Source organism: Manis javanica, chromosome 5 (assembly GCF_040802235.1).
Source record: "Manis javanica isolate MJ-LG chromosome 5, MJ_LKY, whole genome shotgun sequence".
Taxonomy (NCBI): Eukaryota; Metazoa; Chordata; class Mammalia; order Pholidota; family Manidae; genus Manis; species Manis javanica.
In genome coordinates this window covers 162,672,149-162,695,611 of record NC_133160.1, presented here as the reverse complement: position 1 = coordinate 162,695,611, position 23,463 = coordinate 162,672,149, and the positions used below count along the sequence as shown (strand labels likewise).

The window sequence follows — 23,463 nt, the reverse complement described above, 5'->3', positions numbered from 1 at the left end:
TTACCATCTTAGGTGTCTTCTGTCCACCTTTGTGGCCCCACTTCTCAGGATCGGGGAGAGCAATCAAGAATGTCTCTAGAAAGAAATGAACTCAGTTCCCATAGGAATTCTGGGTGGCTTTCACTGCCCTCACGAAATCCCTCAGCCCTGGTGACCCTAAATGGCTGCCGTGTTCAGCGAGGGCACTGTGTCAGGGTCTTGGGATTCACCTGAGCAGTGGCAGGAGAAGCAGGAAGGAGCCGTCCTTAAAGTAGCTCCCAATCCCTGCAGATGTTTCTCTCGGTCTTCTCGCCCCTTCTCCCTCGAGGGCTTTAATCCCTAGTGGGGGGAGCTAGGACACTCTTTCTGACCCCTTTGCCCTATTTTTCTTACACTTCTTCTTGTGTCGAGAAGGATTACCTACATGATATCTGGGGTCTTCCCTCTGGCCTGTGCGGTGACTCTGTGATCCTAGATTGCCACGTTTAGTTCCTGAGAAGTAAGGGGGAAATTTTCCTATATAGATAGCCTTTTCCTCCCGCAAAAACCCTGGTATTTAACACTCCTCTCTCCTTAGAGACCCAAGAAAGTCAATTTTAGGGGTCAAGGCTAAGAAATGATTTTCTTTTTTCAGGAATGAATATGAAAATGTGTCATAAGTTACTTGGCACTTACGGACATAGTAACATGATTTTCTCCTTGAATCTAAGAATATGATACATTATATTAATGAATATCCCTATATTGATACAACTTAACATTTTTTTAATCAAAGTAAAGACATACGACATTACATTAGTTTCAGGTGTACAATACAGTGATTTGGTATTTTTATTTATTGCCGAATGATCATGACAATAAGTCTAGTTAATATATGTCACCATATATAGTTACAAAATTTTTGTCTTTGTGATGAGAACTTTTAAGATCTACTCTCTTAGTAATTTTCAAATATGCAATAGAGTATTATTAACTATGCTGTACATTACATCCCCAGGACTTATTATTTTATAACTGGAAATTTGTGCCTTTTGTGTATGGAGCTAATTGAACTGACTCCTCATTAGCCCTTTTCCTAAAGCAGGGAAGCCCACTGATCCGGTGTCATGTGGAGCATCAGGGCAACACGCTCTACAAGGAATGAAAATGCACCTATTTGATCAGGCACACCTTTTTAATCACATTATCCCGTTTTTGTCTTGCCTCTTACAAAGCCCTTGGCCCAGTCTCAGGAACTGTATTGCTCTTACTTCTCCTGTGCTTTTCAGCCCCAGGGGAGCAGTTGCCTCTCATCCCAAACTCCCATTCTGCCACTTAAAGAATCCTTGTGCAGCCAGGGAGGCCTCCACACTCGTCTGCTGCTCGCTTTGCAGGCAGACATCGTCAGACAGGCCTGAACTCAAATGTTGTTTCACCCATGCCCATGTGTGCAGCCATGTGTAAATTACCCATGATTTCGGAGCCATACTTTCACTGTAATTGTAAAACAGGCGTAATACTGATCAGCTTCCATAATTTGCTTCTATGACTCATCGAACTCAGGAAAACTCTCTGCTTCCTTTTAAGGTCGATCTCTGCATTGCTGCAGCCACCCCATCTCCAGATGGATCCAGGCGGCCAGGGGAGTACACCAAAAGGCCCACTTGGTTCCAGTTGCCTTCTGAACCTGGAAAGGAGTTCTTCTGACAGGCATCAACAGTCTTAATTTTGAGCCCCTTGAATTCCCAGAGTGATTTCCACAGGGATGGACCTCTAACAGCAGACCTCTAATAGTCATTTATCCATTGCCATTTACCTGACCATGCTGGCTACTGGCCATGAGTTGGTAAAAACTCAAACAGGGATTTTCACCATTGTTCAGTTCTTCTATCACTGCTGTGAAAAGAACGTGCGATTCAGCCCGCTGAGCTGATTTATTCTTACTTTCCTCAGTCAGAGTCTTTCTATCCACTGGTCTTGATGTTGCCTTTTTCCAAACAGGATACTGCCCATTGCCCTTGGAAATGCCATCCATAAACTAAGGAGCTCTTTGTTGGTCAGTTTGATTGCTGCTCTTGGGACTGTCCAAGGGGCATTAGGTCCCTGCAGGTCCTCGGGTGGTTCCAAAGTCAGTCTTCAGGGAAAAGAGGCTGCTTGCCTGTGGATGCAGTAGGTGCCTCTTTGATTCCCCTGGTAACTTGTTCCTGTAGAAATGATTTTCATTTTATTATGGACCTTCTCTGGGCGCTGCCTTCCTTATTAGAGTGTTTTTCTGACGTCATCTGAGACACTATGGGTATCTCAAGTTTTATGGTTATTTCATGTCCTTCAGGCATCGAGGTGATCTCAGATGCCCAAAGGCAAGCTAGTAATTGTCTCTCAAGTAGTGTGGAAATTTTCTGTCCAAAATTTAGTGGTCACCACTGGGAGACACACACAGACTTTTGCCATAGTTTCCAGTCTGCACACCCAGCGGCAGACACTCCCCCAAATCATATTGAGTGGGCATCTTAGGGTTCAGAGGTGCTGAGAGAGTGGTTGCTTTTTCTAATTCAGACACAGCCTGAATTTAAGTTCAGCTTCCTGCTCTAACGTGATCTTCTTTTGGGGATCGTATGGATAGGAATTAGCAATATTTCCAGATGTCGAATCTGTGTTCCCCCCAAATCTGAATAAACCAACCCAATATAGGGCCTCTTGTTTGGTCCTATGGGTGGGTGACAGCAGCAGTTTATTTTCTGTCACCTATGGAATGTCCTGGGTGGCTCCTGTCCAGATTCTTAAGAATTTCATTGATTGGTGGGCCCATGGATCTTTGCTTGATTTTTTAACCCACCTTGTTGGTTATGTGAGTCATGTAAGTCAGTCTTAGCTTGCTCTTATGTTTTTGATATTATCATAATGTCATCCATATAATGTATTATTATGCTTTGGACCTGAATGAAGTCCAAACCCCTTCTGACGATTATGAGTCAGCTGGTGAATTCAGATGACCCTTGGGAGTGACGGAGATGTAAATTCAAATCTTTCCCACCTGAGGGCGAACTGTTGCTGGCTGAAACGGGAGAAACAGACTGAAACAGAAGAAAGTGTTAGCAAGATCAATCACTGAGTATTCTCTGATGTGTTTTACTTACAGCACTTCAGCACCAAATGATATCCTTCCCCCACCATCCACCAATTCTCCAACTTTCTGGATACCAACTAGGCTTCCTACCATTCAATTCACCTCTGACACTAGCTACCCAAAGTTAGCCTCAGACTCTAGTCCTGCAAGACGGGGCTCACTGCAGATGTCATTCACAAGTGTCAGGTCCCCATGTTACCCACATTCTGTCCAACTTGGCTACCAAGTTGAGGGGTCCCGTAATGCCCCACCCTCAGGCTTGGTTGTTTATTGGACTAATTCACAGAACTGAGAACAATATGCTATGCCTACTGTTAGAGATTATTTTAAAGGATATGATGGAGTTCAAGACATGAGACCCCAAAATACAGCAGCCTGGCATGTGGCATGCCTTAAGCTGAAGGAGACTGAGGAACCGGCAGAGGCAGAAAGCCACTCTGACCTGCCCCACCTCGCCCTTGGTCCCTGGGAGCAGGGGGTTAACCTCTCATGTGAAGGGTAGTTTTCCTGTACCAGGAAGGAGAGAGATCCTTATTGCCAGAGACAGGAGATTTCAGACTCAGAAGGCTGTGTAAACAAACCTCATTAGCTCCTCACCCTTTACTACCTCCAGCCCAAAGCCTTCTGCCTTGTCAATTCCTCACAGACATATTATTTCTCTGTCTAAAGTTATGAAACCTTCCTGCTCTGGTTCCTTCTTCAGCCTTCATTCTCCTGTGAAGGCTCCCATGTACTGTAAAAGTTCAATGAAATGTGTACGCTTTTCTCCTTCAATCTGTCTTTGTCACTTCAATTTTCAGGCCCAACCCTAAGAGGGTCAAGGCAAACCTTCTCCTCCCGGGCCAATGCACAGCCAGATGAAGCAGTACATTGGGCGAGGTCCGAAAGTTGGGGTGCTCCCCCTTCCCGGCACACGGATGTGTTTGCATACTTGGAAGCTCCCGATTTCCCATTCTTTAGGGGTTTTTATGGAAGTTTGATCCTGGAGGACTCACCTCAACATAATTCGGTGTGGTTGAAAGGGCCTTGTTACAAACAACAAAAGTCAGTCCTGTCATCTCTGTCACTCAGGAAATCCTAAGGATTATAGGCACTCACACCAGGAACCAAGAACAGAGACGAAAATTTAAAAACGATTACTATTACCCCACAGCCTCTTTTCCTGCCATCTCCCACGGTGTCCCCATGCTTGAACACACTGAGAACATTCTCCACCCAGGCTCTGCTCATGGTTTTCCTCCTCCCACAGGTCCCGGTGGTGAATCCCTCACTTCACTCTGGCCTCCTTGCAAAGACCACCTTCTCAGGAGGATATCCCCACTGCACAGGCTTCTCTCTGCACCCCCACCCTCCCCAGCACTCTGCTTCGTTTGTCTTTGCAGCATTTCTCACTGCCTGACATCACCTTTACTCTTTTATGCACTTATTTCTCATCCCCAGCCTCAAAAAGAACATAAACGCCACAAGCATAGGAACTCTGGTTGCTCCACTGTGAACCCATAGCATCAAGATTGGCTCCTGACGCACCACAGAAATCAAGAAACTTTAGCTGACGGGCAGAATGAATGATTTTGCCTGGCTCTGGCAGATGGGTGGTCTCCGGGCCTAGTGCCCTGTTTGGTGAGTCCTGGGATTGCGGCAGAGCACAGCCTGCCAGCCTCGAGAAGATCTTTCCCGTTCGCTTCCTTTCTCTCTGACCAGGGGAGACAGTTGCTAAGATCTCTTTCTGCTTCGTCCAGAAGTGGGTCTTTCTCACTCCAGGCTAGCCAACTGCCTAGAGCGCAGCAGGAAATTTCAACAGGTGCATTCCCTCCTCTAGGAGGAGTTCTCCACCTGTGAGCTCTTGTGGCTTAACTCGGAACCTTGAAAGAGAAGACAACGCATGCTTGATAAGTATGTAAATGAAAAAAAATAAATGAATGAATTAGCACATGAATGGAAGACACTGCAAAACCCAACACAGACATCCATCTATGTATATAGTATTTGCCATGATGGCGGTTCTGTCTTAAAATTCTCCAACACCTCAGGTTTCTCCTCATCTCAAGTTTTATTGTGAACATCTTCAAATATAAGAAAAATTGAAAGACTATAGAACCAACTCACTGTAGCAGAAATGTTCCACCCAGACTGGGCAGTTAACATTTTGTCATATTTATATTCTTTCTTTCTCTTTCCTTACTCTATTTTTCTCCCTCCCTCCCTCCCTTCTGTATCTTTTCTTCAGAATTATTTGAAATTAAGCTGCAGTCACTATGATACTTTACCCTTAAATATTCCAGCAGTTACTTCCCAGGAATAACATTTTTCTACCAACCACAATTCCATTAGCATACCTAAGATTATCAACAATAATTCCCTAATCTAATCTAATCTAATCTAAGGACTACATTTAAACTTCTCCACATGCGTAGTATTCTTTCCCTTCTTTTTTCGAATCAGGATCTAATCGAGTATCACACACTCCTTTTGTTTGTCTCTTCAATTTTAGTCCAAAGCAGTCCCTCCTGAATTTCTTATCCTTAACAGTGCTTTTAAAATAATCCAGGCTAGTCATCTTCAAAACATGCCATGTTTGGGTTTCTGCTGTTTCCTTCTGCTGTCATTTAATTTGCTACCTCAGCCCCTGTATTTCCTTCAATCTAGAGGAACTATAGACCCTTGGTTAGATTCACATTAAACACTTTCAGCCAGAATACTTGTCTTAATTTCCTGTTGCTGTTACAGAAAATTATTACAAATTCAATGGCTTAAAATAACGCAAATTCTGTAGGTCAGAAGTCCTACCCAGGACTCACTGGACTAAAATCAAGTTGTTGGAGTGGAGCCAAGATGGCGGCATGAGTAGAGCAGCGGAAATCTCCTCCCAAAACCACATATATCTATGAAAATACAACAAAGACAACTCTTCCTAGAACAGAGACCAGAGGACACAGGACAACATCCAGACCACATCCACACCTGCGAGAACCCAGTGCAGCAAAGGGGGTCAGATACAAACCCCAGCCCCACGGGACCCAAGCACCCCTCTCCCCAGCTCCCGGAGGGAGGAGAGAGGTCTGAGCGGGAGGGAGAGGGAGCCGAGGACTGCTGAACATCCAGTCCCAGCCATCTGGATCAGAGCACAGATACAGTGCAAGCGCGGGGCCCTGGATACTAGGGAAACAGGGCAGCAAGACCGGCGAGCGGGTGCCTGTGGCCGGCGCTGGAGATCAAAGAAACGCGAGCGGCCATTTTTTTTGTTTTGTTTTGTTTTGGCAAATGCTTTTTTTGGAAGTCTTAAAGGGACAGGGAACCCAATACTAGGGAAACAGGGCAGCAAGACCGGTGAGTGGATGCCTGAGGCTGGTGCCTGAGGAGAACGAAAAGTGAACATTTTTGTTTTTTTTTTAAATTAATTATAAAAAAAATTTGTTTTGTTGTTTTGTTTTGGCGAGTGCTTTTTGGAAATCTTAAAGGGACAGGGACCCCAATACTAGGGAAACAGGGCAGCCAGACTGGGGAGCAGATGCCTGAGGCCAGCACCTGAGGACAAACAAAAGCGAGCATTTTTTTTTTATTTTTATTTTTTTTAAATTATTTATAAAAATTTTTTGTTGTTGTTATTGTTTAGTTTTGGCGACTGCTTTTTGGAAGTCTTAAAGGGGCAGGGCGGGACAATTAGTCCAGAGGTAGGAAATCTGGGGATCTCTGGGCACTCTAAGCCCCTGGGCAGCAGAGAACACAGAGGCCCCTTACCGAGATAAATAGCCTCCCGGCCGCTCCTCCTCCAAAGGGGTTCCACCATTTTGGAGCAGCAGACCGAGTCAGGCCACGCTCACCGCGACAGTAGAGATAAACTCCATAGCAGCCGGGCAGGAAGCAGAAGCCCTGTCTGCATGCAGCTGCTGAGCACAAGACACTAGAGGTCGCTGTTCTCCCAGGAGAGGAAGGCCACAAACCAACAAGAAGGGAAGTTCTTCCAGCCGTCATTTGTTCCAGCTCTGCAAACTATTTCTATCACCATGAAAAGGCAAAATTACAGGCAAACCAAGATCACAGAGGCAACACCAGAGAAGGAGGCAGACCTAACCAGTCTCCCTGAAAAAGAATTCAAAATAAAAATCATAAATATGCTGACGGAGATGGAGAGAAAAATCCAAGAGCAATGGGATGAACTCTGGAGGGAGATCACAGATGCTAGGAAGGAGATTACAAAAGTGAAACAAACTCTGGAAGGATTTATAAGCAGAATGGATAAGATGCAAGAGGCCATTGAAGGAATAGAAACCAGAGAACAGGAATGCATAGAAGCTGACATAGAGAGAGATAAAAGGATCTCCAGGAATGAAACAATATTAAGAAAACTGTGTGACCAATCCAAAAGGAACAATATCCATATTATAGGGGTACCAGAAGAAGAAGAGAGAGAAAAAGGGATAGAAAGTGTCTTTGAAGAAATAATTGCTGAAAACTTTCCCAAACTGGGGGAGGAAATAATCGAACAGACCACAGAAATACACAGAACCCCCAATAGAAAGGATCCAAGTAGGACAACACCAAGACACATAATAATTAAAATGGCAAAGATCAAGGACAAGGAAAGAGTTTTAAAGGCAGCTAGAGAGAAAAAGATCACCTATAAAGGAAAACCCATCAGGCTATCATCAGACTTCTTGACAGAAACCCTACAGGCCAGAAGAGAATGGCATGATATATTTAATGCAATGAAACAGAAGGGCCTTGAACCAAGGATACTGTATCCAGCACGACTTTCATTTAAATATGATGGCGGGATTAAACAATTCCCAGACAAGCAAAAGCTGAGGGAATATGCTTCCCACAAACCACCTCTACAGGGCATATTACAGGGACTGCTCTAGATGGGAGCACTCCTAAAAAGAGCACAGAACAAAACATCCAACATATGAAGAATGGAGGAGGAGGAATAAGAAGGGAGAGAAGAAAAGAATCTTCAGACAGTGTATATAACAGCTCAATAAGCAAGCTAAGTTAGGCAGTAAGATACTAAAGAGGCTAACCTTGAACCTTTGGTAACCACGAATCTAAAGCCTGCAATGGCAATGAGTACATATCTCTCAATAGTCACCCTAAATGTAAATGGACTTAACACACCAATCAAAAGACACACAGTAATAGAATGGATAAAAAAGCAAGACACATCTATATGCTGCTTACAAGAAACTCACCTCAAACCCAAAGACATGCACAGACTAAAAGTCAAAGGATGGAAAAACATATTTCAGGCAAACAACAGCGAGAAGAAAGCAGGGGTTGCAGTACTAATATCAGACAAAATAGACTTCAAAACAAAGAAAGTAACAAAAGACAAAGAAGGACACTACATAATGATAAAGGGCTCAGTCCAACAAGAGGATATAACCATTCTAAATATATATGCACCCAACACAGGAGCACCAGCATGTGTGAAACAAATACTAACAAAACTAAAGATGGAAATAGACTGCAATGCATTCATCTAGGAGACTTCAACACACCACTCACCCCAAAGGATAGATCCACCAGGCAGAAAATAAGTAAGGACACGGAGGCACTGAACAACACAGTAGAACAGATGGACCTAATAGACAACTATAGAACTCTACATCCAAAAGCAACAGGATATACATTCTTCTCAAGTGCACATGGAACATTCTCCAGAATAGACCACATATTAGCTCACAAAAAGAGCCTCAGTAAATTCCAAAATATTGAAATTCTACCAACCAATTTTTCAAACCACAAAGGTATAAAAGTAGAAATAAATTCTACAAAGAAAACAAAAAGGCTCACAAACACATGGAGGCTTAACAACATGCTCCTAAATAATCAATGGATCAACGAACAAATCAAAATAGAGATCAAGGAATATATAGAAACAAATGACAACAACAACACAAAGCCCCAACTTCTGTGGGATGCAGCGAAAGCACTTTTAAGAGGAAAGTATATAGCAATCCAGGCGTACATGAAGAAGGAAGAACAATCCCAAATGAATAGTCTAACATCACAATTATCGAAACTGGAAAAAGAAGAACAAATGAGGCCTAAAGTCAGCAGAAGGAAGGACATAATAAAGATCATAGAAGAAATAAACAAAATTGAGAAGAATAAAACAATAGCAAAAATCAGCGAAACCAAGAACTGGTTTTTTGAGAAAATAAACAAAATAGATAAGCCTCTAGCCAGACTTATTAACAGGAAAAGAGAGTCAACACAAATCAACAGAATCAGAAATGAGAATGGAAAAATCACGACAGACTCCACAGAAATACAAAGAATTATTAAAGCCTACTATGAAAACCTATATGCCAACAAGCTGGAAAACCTAGAAGAAATGGACAACTTCCTAGAAAGATACAACCTTCCGAGACTGACCAAGGAAGAAACACAAAAGTTAAACAAACTAATTACAAGCAAAGAAATTGAAACAGTAATCAAAAAACTACCCAAGAACAAAACCCCCGGGCCAGGCCGATTTACCTCGGAATTTTATCAGACACACTGATAACAGAAGACATAATACCCATTCTCCTTAAAGTTTTCCAAAAAATAGAAGAGGAGGGAATACTCCCAAACTCATTCTATGAAGCCAACATCACCCTAATACCAAAACCAGGCAAAGACTCCACCAAAAAAGAAAATTACAGACCAATATCCCTGATGAATGTAGATGCAAGAATACTCAACAAAATATTAGCAAACCGAATTCAAGAATACATTGAAAGGATCGTTCATCATGACCAAGTGGGATTCATCCCAGGGTTCAAGGATGGTACAACATTCGAAAATCCATCAACATCATCCACCACATCAACAAAAAGAAAGACAAAAACCACATGATCATCTCCATAGATGCTGAAAAAGCATTTGACAAAATTCAACATCCATTCATGATAAAAACTCTCAGCAAAATGGGAATACAGGGCAAGTACCTCAACATAATAAAGGCCAAATATGATAAACCCACAGCCAGCATTATACTGAACAGCGAGAAGCTGAAAGCATTTCCTCTGAGATCGGGAACTAGACAGGGATGCCCGCTCTCCCCACTGTTATTTAACATAGTACTGGAGGTCCTAGCCATGGCAATCAGACAAAACAAAGAAATACAAGGAATCCAGGGTAAAGAAGTTAAACTGTCACTGTTTGCAGATGACATGATATTATACATAAAAAACCCTAAAGACTCCACTCCAAAACTACTAGAATTGATATCGGTATATAGCAAAGTTGCAGGATACAAAATTAATACACACAAATCTGTAGCTTTCCTATACACTAACAATGAACCAATAGAAAGAGAAATCAGGAAAACAATTCCATTCACAATGGCATCAAAAAGAATAAAATACCTAGGAATAAACCTAACCAAAGAAGTGAAAGACCTATACCCTGAAAACTACAAGTCACTCTTAAGAGAAATTAACGGGGACACTAATAAATGGAAACTCATCCCATGCTCATGGCTAGGAAGAATTAATATCGTCAAAATGGCCATTCTGCCTAAAGGAATATACAGATTTGATGCAATCCCTATCAAATTACCAGCAACATTCTTCAATGAATTGGAACAAATAATTCAAAAATTCGTATGGAAACACCAAAGACCCCGAATAACCAAAGCAATCCTGAGAAGGAAGAATAAAGTAGGGGGGATCTCACTCCCCAACTTCAAGCTTTCTACAAAGCCATAGTAATCAAAACAATTTGGTACTGGCACAAGAACAGAGCCACAGACCAGTGAAACAGATTAGAGACTCCAGACATTAACCCAAACATATATGGTCAATTAATATTTGATAAAGGAGCCATGGACATACAATGGCAAAATGACAGTCTCTTCAACAGATGGTGCTGGCAAAACTGGACAGCTACATGTAGGAGAATAAAACTGGACCAAAATAACAAATTTGACTAGATCTATACTGTTGGAACTCAACCAAGAATTAGGAGAAGTGCAAGTTGCAGCGCTGCAAAATCTTGAGACTACAGACTATCTACTGTTAAAAGAACATATGGGAGGTGAACAGTTCCCAGGAATGTGTTGTTTTAAATTGTCTGATTTTTTCTCAAACTATCCAAATTCAGTTAGACAATATCCATCATATCATAGATAATTTTTCACAAATGCTTAGGGTGCCTACTGGTTTTCTTGGTTTCACTGGAGACAGCTGGTAATTGTAGGTCTGCTTTGGGTATGTAACTGTATTCCTATTATGTTAATGTGTGTGCACAATTTAATTAGTAGTTTAAAACCTATACATGCTTAGGTTACTCTACAAGAAGATATGTCAAAGAAATAACCAATCTTCCCATGTTTTCTTCTGTCTGCTACTTCTATAGCTTTTTTTTCTTCCTTCCTAATTACAACCCTTAAATAGAATTCGTGCCTCATATCAAATTCACCGAGTATCATAACTCCTCCAAGTGGTAAAGATACCTCAAGACAAATGCTGGGCATAGAAGCCACAGGGCATAAATCTGCAAAGAAGTAAAAAGCTAACCTCTTCAACCAATATTGCTTCTCTCTCACTTACCAACTTTACATTTCCCTGTCTGGCCCCGGAAGATGACTGGTTAGCCAGAGACGGGTAAGATTCCTCAAAGGAGGAACAACCTAAGACAGGCACAGTCGCAGGGGGGCCATCAGGTGAGAAATTGGGGATCAACAGAGGTGAGGCTTAGAACCTCACCTCCCCTGTTTTGAGAGAAATCTTCTGCCTCCGTGGATGTTTTGTTGCCCTTGTCTAGCTTGGATTAATACTTAGCTTATAGGCACACACCCGATCATCTACATTTGCTTTCTTACAGCACTAAACTATGTTTTCTACCTTAATTTTGCATCTACCTACCACTTCAGCATTTTATATTTTATATAATAATTTTATATAATAATAATAATATATATATAATATATATAAAATATAATAATATATTTTATATAATAATATATATAATAATAAGGGAGAAATGTGGGATTCACATATAAATCAAGTATAAAAATCAAACAAATATTCATATTTGACCTGATTGTTTATAGTTCATAATGCATGATCAAAACCGAAAGTTTCTGTGACGACTGCCCTTGTACTGTTCACCATGTAAGAACTTATTCACTATGTAAGAATTTGTTCACCATGTAAGAACTTGTTCGTTGTGCTTCAGAAGATCCGAGACTGATGAGAATTAGACTTGGGGTGGATTAATGATTGTGCATTGAGTCCCCTGTATGGAATTTTATTGTTGTTAACTGTTAACAACCATTTGATCAAGAAATATGAGAGATGCCCTCTCAAAAAAAAAAAAAAAATCAAGGTGTTAACAGGGCTGTGTTCCTTCCGGAAGCTGGCTGTGCTTCTTTCCAGGGAGAATTGATTTCCTTACCTCTTCCTCCTCCAGAGGCCGCCCACATCCTTGGCCATGACGCCTTCCTCCATCTGCAGAGCTGGCAACGTTTGGCATCTCTCTGACCATTCTTCTTGTCATGTCTCCCTCTGAAGATTGTCCTCTTTAAGAAGTCATGCGATGAAATCAGGCCCCCCTGGAAAGTACCATCAGGGTGCTATCTCCATTTCAAACTCTTTTACTTAGTCTGCACAATCCCTTTTGTCATGTAAGGTAACACGCGCAGGTTCCAGGAATTAGACCGTGAGGGCCAGTATTCAACATCATAGCTTATGTTTTGGGTTGTCTTATCAGGGGTCCCTTTAGGACACTGTTCCTCTGTTAGTGGAGCTATGTTTCAAGGGGTTTGAATGCGAACTGGAGAGGGAAACAGTGTAAAGCTGTGTGACTCAGGACCGCCTGGGTGTGGGGAGAGGATAACAGATGCCGCTGCCGCAGCCTCACAGCAGAGACTCTGGCTCAGGGCTGGTGGCTGCCAGCTGAGGTCCGGTTTCCTCAGGCAGATGTGGGTGGCTCACACTTGCTAAAGCCTGGGACCCAGCCCTCCAGGAAACAGGTGAGAGACAACAGGTAGACGCTTGTTTTCTTGATTACCTTCTGAAGTCTGGCCTCTCGAGGACACCTAGCTGGTGGAGTCATTTTCCAATTTGTCAATACTCACCAGCAAGAATGAACATGCTGACGACAGTCAAAACAGGTGAGCTTCCTCAGGGAAATGGTCACTGAGAGATTTCCTTCTTCAGAGGATGGCAGAACTATTTATCCAGGTCATCTACAACTGAAGGGAATTCACCTTCTGAGGTCTGGCCTCTCAAGGACACCTAGCTGGTGGAGTCATTTTCCAATTTGTCCAATACTCACCAGCAAGAATGAACATGCTGATGACAGTCAAAACGGGTGAGCTTCCTCAGGGAAGTGGTCACTGAGAGATTTCCTTCTTCAGAGGACGGCAGAGCCATTTATCCAGGTCATCTACAACTGAAGGGAATTCACCTTCTGAGGTCTGGCCTCTCAATGACACCTAGCTGGTGGAGTCATTTTCCAATTTGTCCAATACTCACCAGCAAGAATGAACATGCTGATGACAGTCAAAATGGGTGAGCTTCCTCAGGAAAATGGTCACTGAGAGAGTTCCTTCTTCAGAGGATGGCAGAGCTATTTATCCAGGTCATCTACAACTGAAGGGGGCAACAGATTCTCCTGGCAAAGAATAATTTTTGCAATATTTAGTATTTAATTGTTATGAATATATTTTGTTAAGACATTTGATTAATTATTTTTAAACTTCTTTGTTAATTACTTAACAAAATGTACAAAAATTGAAAATATTCAAGTGTGTATAGGTACATAAACCTATGACTCCAGAAATATATTATGTACATACTACATATTTATGCAGACAGGTTCATGTTTTTCTTATACAAATGAGACCATCTCATACACACACTGCTCCATATTTTGCCTTTGTCCCCTTGGACACCATGGTAGACCTATCCCTTCCTTTCCACAGCTGCCCACCTTACATACATAACTATGTTTATCTTGCTACTTGCCTATTAACATTCTTTTAGGTTGTTTCCACATTTTGCTACTACAAACTTGATGTAATAACTAATAATGCATAAATGGCATCCCACCACCTGGGTCTATTTTAGGGCAAATATCTAAACAAGGATTTGCTGGGTTAAACAGTTTGTTCATTTACAACTTTGATTAGATATTGTCAAATTGTTTTCCAAACAGGTTGTGGCAAATACATTCCCACTAACAGAGCATGAGAATGTCTGTTTCAAAACACTTTTTGTACCCATTCTTAAGCACAATCTCAAACTGGAGCCTGTTTTAGGAGATGCCAGTTGCCCAGGGCTCAGCTTTATGAATGTAAGGGATAGAACACCAAACATCAGAGCAACTGTGTCCTAGGCCTGGCTCTTTAATTCCAAATCTAATAGGACTTATTAGAATCTTGATTTTAAATATTAGCTAAATATAGATTTATAGACCTTGGACCAGTTACTTTCTTCCTCTGGAGTCCAAGTTTCTCACCTGATGACAAGACTTTTTGTACTAAAGGTGCTGACTTCATGACCCCAAATCTGATTTCCATCTGAAATGGCAACGGTCATTGACCACAAAGTATAAAAGCAGCTCAGTTGATAAACTCTGATTAAGTAGCCTTAGGAGCCAAGCTCCGTGTGCTAGTTACCCTGTGAGATACAACAGATAAAAGGTGAGCCTTGCCTTTTTAAGAATGATAGCGAGCAGACCTCCAGGAAGCAGAAAACCACCATGGCTAGCCCATAATCAAGTGTCATGCCGGGTGGCAGAGTCTATAGGGGTGGAGATTGTTTGGAGGGAGGCCTGATTAGGCTCTTAGTGTCATCTGAGGATTCATAGGAAGGTGCCATTGAGACAGGGACCATAGATGTAGTCAGAATAGAGTGAAGGCCTCCGGAGGGGGCAGGGTGGGATATTTGCAGTCAGAGCAATGTAACTACAGGCAAGGAAACCCCCCCTACTAAAACTCTATGTTAAACACTGTGCTCTAGAATCATTCTTCAGTGAGATCAGTTAATGTTCCCCAGATAAAGAAGAGTAGCACATGTTTTATTATGCTAATCATTTGTAACCATGTGTAAGATTCACTTTAGCATGCTAAAAGGCCCAGGCCTATGTGCTGTCTTTCCTCCTTCAGATCTGACAAGGTGATTTTGCAAACTGAGCAACTAACTTAGCTGCAGACCCAGCTGTAGACGGCATGGTAAAAGGCAGGAAGAATTCCATCTTAAAGACAAGATTGCATTTTAACACCCAGGAAGTTCAAGAGGCAGGATTCTTTAGCAAGTAGACAATACCTCAGCCCACCTTGGGGGCTGGGCAGGCAGCCTTTTGATGTGCTCCCAGACCAAGGGTCCGGTGTCCCAGAGAGAAATCAAGGCAGGAAATTCCTTACAGTTAAGTTAATTTTTAATATTCAGGGACCACTTCACAAGTCCCCACCCGTAAGTTTTTTCATGTTCTCAAAAAATCCTCAACTGCCTATAAAACCCCCTAGACAACGCACCAACAATGGACTCTCTTGTCCCCTCCTGGCGTGAGCCGGGAGCTCTGTCCTTTCACTTTCTCTCTAAATAAAAGCCTGTACCTTGCTCTCCTACCTTGACTGTTTGTGAAGCTCATTCTTCGGCTCTGCAAACAAGAACCCCGGCATCACCATCTACCAAAGATTTTAAAGCTAAGTAGAAATTTACTGGACAGTGATGGTAGACGGGAAGCCGGGGGCATAAGGTGGTGGGAAAGAGTGCACTGGAGCATGGGGAAAGTTCCCACACCATTTGCGGTGGTTGTGCCTTATCACTGGTTTGCACAACTGCCGAGAAACAAACACGAACTCCTAATCCCCACCCCCAACATTCCTGCTGTAGCATTTCTTGTCTCATGTAATGGAAACTCTGTTCTTTCAGTTTGGTCAAACCTTCAAATCACCTCTGACTCCTCTTGGTCATGACCCATGTTCAGTCCATCACCAAATCCTATTGACTGTCTTCAAAAGAGACCCATAGTCCAAATGCTTCTCTATACATTCACTGCTCCCACCTCGGTCTCTGGCCACCATCGTCGGTCAACTGGACTTCCTGGAGTGCCTCTTACGTGGTGTTCTGCTTCCACCCATGGCTCTGTAGCTACTCTCAGCAGAGGTAGAGCAATCTGGTTAAAATGAGAGTCAGATCATGTCACTCCCCTGATGGCTTCCCATGGCATCCAGAGTGAAAAGCAGTCTTTATAATGATCTACAAAATCCTACAGGATGTGACCTGTCCTCATCCTCCAGACCTTATATCCCATCATTCTCTCCCCTTCACTTACTTCCTCCCTCCTCTCTAGCCCTGCAGTCCTCCTCCTGTTCCAAGCACCCTCTAGCCGCAGAACCATTGCCCAGGCCATTCCCTCTGCCTAGAAAACTGTTTCCTAAGGCAGCAGAAGCTGATGCCCTCTCTGTCTTCTCAATAAATCCTACCCTGGAGAACCCTATTTATAACTGCAATCTTCTCCTACCTCCCCAATACTCTCAAGCCCCCTTATCAGGCTCTGCTTTTCTCACAGCACTTATTTTAATATACAATTAAATTACTGTTTTCTTACACTTATTGTTTATTGCCTGTCTCCCCCAAAACCCTAGCCGACTAGAATGTCAGCTCCCCGAAGGCAGATATTAATGTCTGCTTGTTGCATTACCTGAGTGCAGTGCCTGGCTCATAGGCCGACTCAACACATGTTTGTTGAATGAATGAACAAACAGATCATGGGATTTTCTGATGAGCTGCTATGAAGACAAGATGGGCTGTACAGCCACAAACAAAATGGGTATTTCCCCCTTAATCTGTTTTTGTCCTCTGCCCAGGGAATTCTGACTTCAGCTCCATGTTAACCCATACATTACAGAGTTAAGAGAGGTGGAAAAGAGTTACATTAAGAGTTTTCTTCCTGGCTCGGCCACTTCCTAATTGTGTAAATCACTCTTCCTGGACCTCAATTTCTTCATCTGCGAATTAGGGGCAATGGTTCAAACCTTCAGGGAGAGATTAAATAAGAAGCATTTTAGTAGGATGCCTGTCATTTTGTAAATATCAGAAATCTTAATTAATTAGTGATATTATACAGCAGAGATGTCATGTTTTCTCCTCGAATCATCTTGGGCTAGGGTCTCAGAGTCAGATAAACTCCTGTCTCTAAGGAAAGTCCTGGGGGTGTTGGATGATGGTGGTCCGGGCTGGGCCCTTGCCCGTACACCCTCCTTCCGGTTTCCTCATGGAACCATCTGATTTTCCCAGGTTTCTATTTCTTCTTCCATGCAGTCGCTTCCCTGTGACAATCTTTGCCAGCAAAGCAGAAAAAGCCAATCTGGGTCTCCTGAGGGTGGCTCCCTGCCCCTCCCTCCCCCACCCCGTCCTGAGGAATTTGGGTACCGCCTTTTAAGGAGAGGGGCTGTCAAAAGGAATGGGATGGGTGAGAAGCTGGCAAGGGTCAGGTCAGAGCTCCTGCAGGCTGGTGAGCGAGCACAGGTGGAGGAGGTGCGGCAGGGAGAGCGCGTTCCAGCCTCCGCGCCGCTGGCTAGAGCAGGTGCCAGCCAGGTGCCAGCCAGCTGCCTGGCGAGGGCGGCGGGCCCGCGGATTGGCCGGTTCGCATGGGGCGACATCAGGCGGTGGGGCGGGAGCAGCGCGCGGAAGGGGCAGGGCGGGCGCAGCCCGGGTGCGTCCAGCCCCTGCCCGGTTCCCCTTCTCCCCCAGGCGCAATTAGGCAAGCCTGTGAGCAACCAAGCCCAGCTACTGCCAAGTGGGTGACTAAGCTTGGGCCGGAAAAAGTGAATTTAGGAAGAAGAATAAAGGTTTGCTGCCGAGAGGTGGCAACCTCCAAACGGAGCCCTACCTGCCGCACCCCCGCCCCGCCCCGCAAAAAAAGGCAATCTGTGACCACTGTGCTGAATATTTTACATGCTCCAGCTTTTTAGACCTCCACAACAACCCATTTTTAATTCCCATTTTATAGTGAAGAAACCGAGGTCTAGAAAGGATAAGGGCTGCCCACCCTCTAAAGTCAGTAAACGGCAAAGTGACGCTTCCAATCCACAGCTCTTTGCCTCCAAGGGGATGGAACTAATTACCCTATACATTTTTTTAAGGACTACAAATTTTGTTAATAAAACATCTTAAAAAATTGAAATATAATCGACAGTATTATATTAGTTTCAGACTAATTTGATATATGTGCTTACTGTGAAATGATCTCTACAGTAGGTCTAGTGAACCACCACTACATGCAGGACAAATATTTTTTTCTTGTGATGAGAACTTTTAGGATCTGCTGTCTTCAGCATATTCTTACTTAACCCAGATTTGCTTGAGGACTTGAAACCATTTCCCACACTGTAGACAGGGGCCCACACGCCTCAAACTCTACCTGCCGAAAACCACATTCTGCATCCTTCTATCCAAATCCACTTCTCCAGAATTCCTTATGTCATTAAATGGGCAAGTCAGAAGTTTAGAAAGGGTCCTCATTGCCCACCAGGTCCAGACTCTTCTGGGGGGCAGAGAGCTGGCTTTCCATACTGCCATATAAGCCAGCTCACCCTTCTGTCTGTCTTGAGAGGTGTTCCTTGGCTGGCTGGGAGACCCTTCTCTGCCCACCTGCCATCGCTTTTCCCCAGAGGCCCCCCGCCCAGACTCCAGCCCTGCAGAGCAGGCCAGGCCTGTCCATCCTTGCCGGGTCCCTCTAGGTGGGATGTGACCCTGACCTCTTGCCTGCCCAGGCTCAGTGGTCTCCAACATTTTGGCCTCAGGATCCCCAACTCTTCAAAATCATTGAGAACCCACCCAAAGCTTATTAATATTTACTGTATTAAAAATTAAAACTAAGTACATGTAAAACCATTATTTTAAACAATATAATCCCATAACATATTAACAGAAACATTCTTGTGAAAAATTACTATTTCCCAAAGCAAAAAATAATTAGAAGAGCGATGTTGTTTTCTATTTTGTGCAGATCTCGTTCATGTCCGGCTTGATGGAAGCCAGCTGGCTTCTCCCATTTGCTGCTGCTTTCAGTCTGCCCTGGTATTACTGTAGTTTCTGGAAGCCTCACTGTTCACTCTAGAGGGAGTGAGCAGAAAAGGGCGATACTGTCTCAGTACACTGGGAAGCTAGTTTTGACTTTGTGCCACGGAAGAGTCTCAGGCACCGTGCAGGGGTCCCCAGACCACAGTGGAAACAGCTGTCATTTTTAGAATTTTTGTCTTTGTTTTTTTTGTCTGGTACTAGCGGCTTTTCATTTTTAATTCACATTCTGGCAGTTATTTCTGCTCTGTGCTGATTATTATAGATAAAGGCTGCAAGTGACCTAGATTTCCAACAAAAGTAGAGCATAGGCAATTCCCTAACCAAACCAACAGAGCCATTTGAAATTTTATCTTCTTCCAAGCCACTATCTTCCCGACTACAATAAAGTCAGAAAAAAGTGATTTCTTTTCCATCATCTCATAGACCCGAAGGCAGTTACTGTTAACACCTGTGCATGTGTAAAACTGATGTCAGATCTTGGGCCTTAGACCTAAGAGGGGTCCCTGCCTATGGCAGGCAGAATAATGGCCCCCAGCCCTACCTCAAGATCTCCACATGCTAATGCCTGGATTTGTCAGTGTCCCTTACATAGCAAGAGGGACTTCACAGACATGATTTAGGTTAAGAATCTTGAAATGCGGATTATCCAGGTGGGTCAGTCTAATCACATGAACCCTTAAAAGGGAGATAGCCTTTCCCAGCTGTGTCGGAGGGACCTATGAACGTGGACGGACTGGCAGAGATGCAAAGACTGGCTTTGAAGATGTGGGAGGCGCACGAGCCAAGGAATGTGGGTGGCCTCCAGATGATGAAGAAGGGCAAGGTAATGGATTCTCCCCCAGAACGTCCAGAAGGAGCACAGCCCTGCCGACACTGTGAGCTTAGCTGCTGAAACCTGTGTTGGGCCTCTGACCTCCGGAGCTGCAGGGTAATTCTTTTTTGTAGTCTTAAACTATTAAGTTAGTGGTAATTTGTTACAGCAGCCATAGGAAGCTGACACACTGCCCTGGTCCCATGCTGGCCAGGCCCCTCTCTACCAGGTAAGGAGTTTATGGGGCCAAGGGCTATAACCCACTAAGGACTAGTGCACCAAGCAGCCAGAGTTCATTGCCAAAATGTTCCATGCCCACTGCCTCACCTGCATGGATCTGTTTCCTGGGTCTGCACTACAAAGGTGGGCCATGTGGCTAGTGTTTGCACCCCTGCACAGCTGCACAGGCTGGGAGGTTCACACATGTGCACATGAGGCTCCTCATGCTATGGGGAGGAGAGAAGGGGACAGAACAGGAGCAGAGCCGAGCTAGAGCTGTGCGATGGTGGGGAAGCTATGACCTCCACTTCAGGCTTCTCCTCCCCAACCTACAGTTCTGAGGAGCCCAAGAATTCTACACTTCATCCTAAACTTCGAAGGCATAAGAAAAGCATATATGTTGGGGAAGAATGGAACATATTTTATTTAACAGTTTGTTAGTTTGATTTATAATTTGTAAATATTTAGACATATGGGATGTGAGACCCCATGAGTCCTCTTGCCTGGATCCTAGAAATATCTGTGGGCAGGCCAGGTGTGTGCTTTAGACTGTTTTCTATGAATCTGTGCATCCATGCATGTGCATAAACATATTTTTTATAACATTTGCTCATACAGTAAGTATTGGATTGTAACCAGCCAGAATTCTCTTAGGCAAGCCACCAGTTATGAGGCCTTTAGGTGGTTTCCAACTAATTCCCCACGGTTGTACTTTCAGGTTGTTTAAACTGATCTCTGTTGTGAGACATTTAGACTGTTTCATGTTTTGGGTTTTGCAGTCCAAACAAAACAGGCACCACAGGCTAAAACTGAATGAAAAATAAATAGCAAAACATTAGAATCCTTTGTCTTCAAACCAGGGAAATTCTGAAATAGACTAAAATGCTTAAAGGTAGATTTCAAAAGTCACAAAATGACTCAGTGCATCCAAATGACCAGTATGTGCTAGAAAACTCAGGACCTGGAACCCTTTGCCTTTGACATCCCTTTGTTTTCTCTCTGTAGCCTTCTCAGCCGACTGTTGTTTCAACTGAATTTGCTTTGCCCAAACCCTGGAGCCAGAACCACCTGCATCTGCCCCAGTCTATCCTGCTCTTTCTTCTGCCAGAACCTGGGGTGCTGCGGACAGGTGCTGGGGCTCGCAGAGAAGGAGAGTGCAATCATAGAGCCTCTGGACTGCAAGAGCTAAGGCTTTTGTCTATTGACCTTAAGCAAAGCTACCCCAAGGTCAGTGTGTCCCCGGGGGCTGCACTACACTAATTAAGAGAGAGTGTCTTTAAAGAGGTGATTACATTAAGTGAGGTCATGTGGGTCAACCCTAATCCAGTATGACTGTTTTCTTTATAAAAAGAGGTTTGGACACACACACACACACATACACACACACACACACACAGTAGTCACAGGGAGAAGGTGGTCGTCTACAAGCCCAGAAGAGAGGCCTCAGAAGGAACCGACCTGGCTGACCCCTTAACCTCATACTTCCAGCCTCCAGGACTGTGAGAAAACAGTTTCTGTTGGGTCTGAGCTACCCAGACTGTGAAATATATCTCAATGGAGAGTCTGTGGAGTTGTTTTTTTTAAACGTCTCTGCATGAAAAGAAAATCCTAGTAAATGTTCTGTCTAAAAATGAATTCTGCATGGCCTGGCAAGGCTGGGTGGGAGGGGACGAGGGCAGAGGGGGAGGATAAGCAAACAGAAGTGCCTGGCCAGGATTGTTCTCACTCAGGAGTGTGCAGGGCATGGGAGGCCAGGGACGGTGTGTCTTAATGAGCTCTGGGCCTGTGGAAGTGGTTCAACTGTGGGCCTCTGGGTTCTGGCGGGGAGTTTGGCCTTGAGCCACAAGGCAGTGGGGAATGTTGGAAGCGTTAGTGCAGGGAATGACCTGGGTGGTTCCAGGCTGCTGAGTGAACAGACCAGTGACAGGGGGCAGGGTAGGTGGCAGAAACCAGAAGGAATCTGTTGCTGAAGCTCCCGGAGGGTCACAGAGAGCTTGACCTTGGGCAGGGCCACTCCTAGGGGCTCTGGAGCCAGGCTGCTGGGGTTTGAATCTGCTCTGACACTTAGCAGCTGTGAGAACTCAGGTTACTTGTTTAATCACTCTGTGCCCCAAATCCTGGCCACAGGGCAGGGAAAATCACTAGCGACTACCTCACGGGCTGCCTTGAGGGCTGACTGGGTTAATGTGTGCCCGCAACTGGTAGCGGTGTCTGCGCGTGGTGAGCACTTTCCTGGGCTGGGCTCACTGTTTGTTGTTCACTGTACCCAAGGCTGGACACCTGATACACGATAAGCTTAATCCATCCTTGTGCAGTCATAGAAAAGGTGTGCAGTGCCAGGATGCTGGCTAATTTAGGTAAGAGAAGTGGCTGTCCCAAGGCCACACCATCAGGAAGGTGAGGGGCTCGAATGTGAACCCAGGTCTACCTGGTTCCAAAACAAGCATTCCTAACATCTATGCCAGTAGATAGTACCCCGGGGCTTGGTACTTAGAAGGAGCTAAGTGAATTGCTTCTAAGTGAGTTGACTAAGGTAAATAGAGGTTAAATGACTTCCCCAAGGCCACCCAGCTCATCGGTAGCAAGGCTGGGAAGAGAACCTGGTCTTCTGATTCCACAGTGAAATCTCAGTACTTTTCTAGTACACTGGAAAGTGGGCAGTCTTACTAGTTATGTGGGCACTGAAGCAAATTTGCCATGCCAAAGAGAAGAACTGAGTTCAAGACCAACCACTCAAAAATACTTTGTTGAAGGTAGCTCTGAGGCAAAGGCTTGCACAGATTTAAACTTCATTAAACTTCAAAACTGCAACCAGGGCAGGCACCACACTCTTACCGAAATAAGGCTTTTAATTAGGTGGTGCTGGGGACTGATATTCATGACATTTGGGAAAATAAACCAACAAAAACCAGGATAAAATGCTCTCCAAGTTGGGAGCCTCTGCGATTTCTGGGTCCAGGCACAGAGATATCTACGGAGTAAACGCTCTTGAAAGAGCAAGGATGTGGCGGTGCCTTCATTCCTTCAGGAAGCGTATCCCAGAGCCTCCCAGCTGGGGCCTAACGCTCTGCTGTTCTGTACGGCCTGTGGCATTTCACTTCATTCCAGCGGCACTACCGATGAACCTCGCTTTAGGTCAAGGCCGTGACAGACCAGTCACAAGTCACTGACCTGACAGTGTCAGTGGTTCAGTACAGGCACGAAGTGAAGAAATCAGGCTTTGTGAGCCTGACAACTCTAGTTTCAAATTCCAGCGCCATTGTTTTCTTAGCCATCGATCTCTGGGCACCTAGCTTCTTTAAACCTGTTTGCCCCATCTG

General features: G+C 44.1%; 1 long non-coding RNA gene across 4 annotated transcripts; it reads right to left on the bottom strand.

The window, feature by feature from the left end:
• Positions 1-727: 727 nt before the first annotated feature.
• On the bottom strand, positions 728-16,237 carry LOC140849657 (uncharacterized). Of its 4 annotated transcripts, none has more exons than XR_012131795.1 (5): positions 15,652-15,827; positions 13,155-13,693; positions 12,473-12,629; positions 4,081-4,947; positions 728-3,032 (listed from the first exon to the last, which is right to left on the bottom strand). It is a non-coding gene; the product is annotated as an uncharacterized lncRNA (long non-coding RNA). The 4 variants fall into 4 exon arrangements; XR_012131794.1 differs by having other exon boundaries at positions 12,473-13,271; positions 13,355-13,693; XR_012131796.1 differs by lacking the exon at positions 15,652-15,827 and adding an exon at positions 16,091-16,237 and having other exon boundaries at positions 12,473-13,693.
• Positions 16,238-23,463: the final 7,226 nt, after the last annotated feature.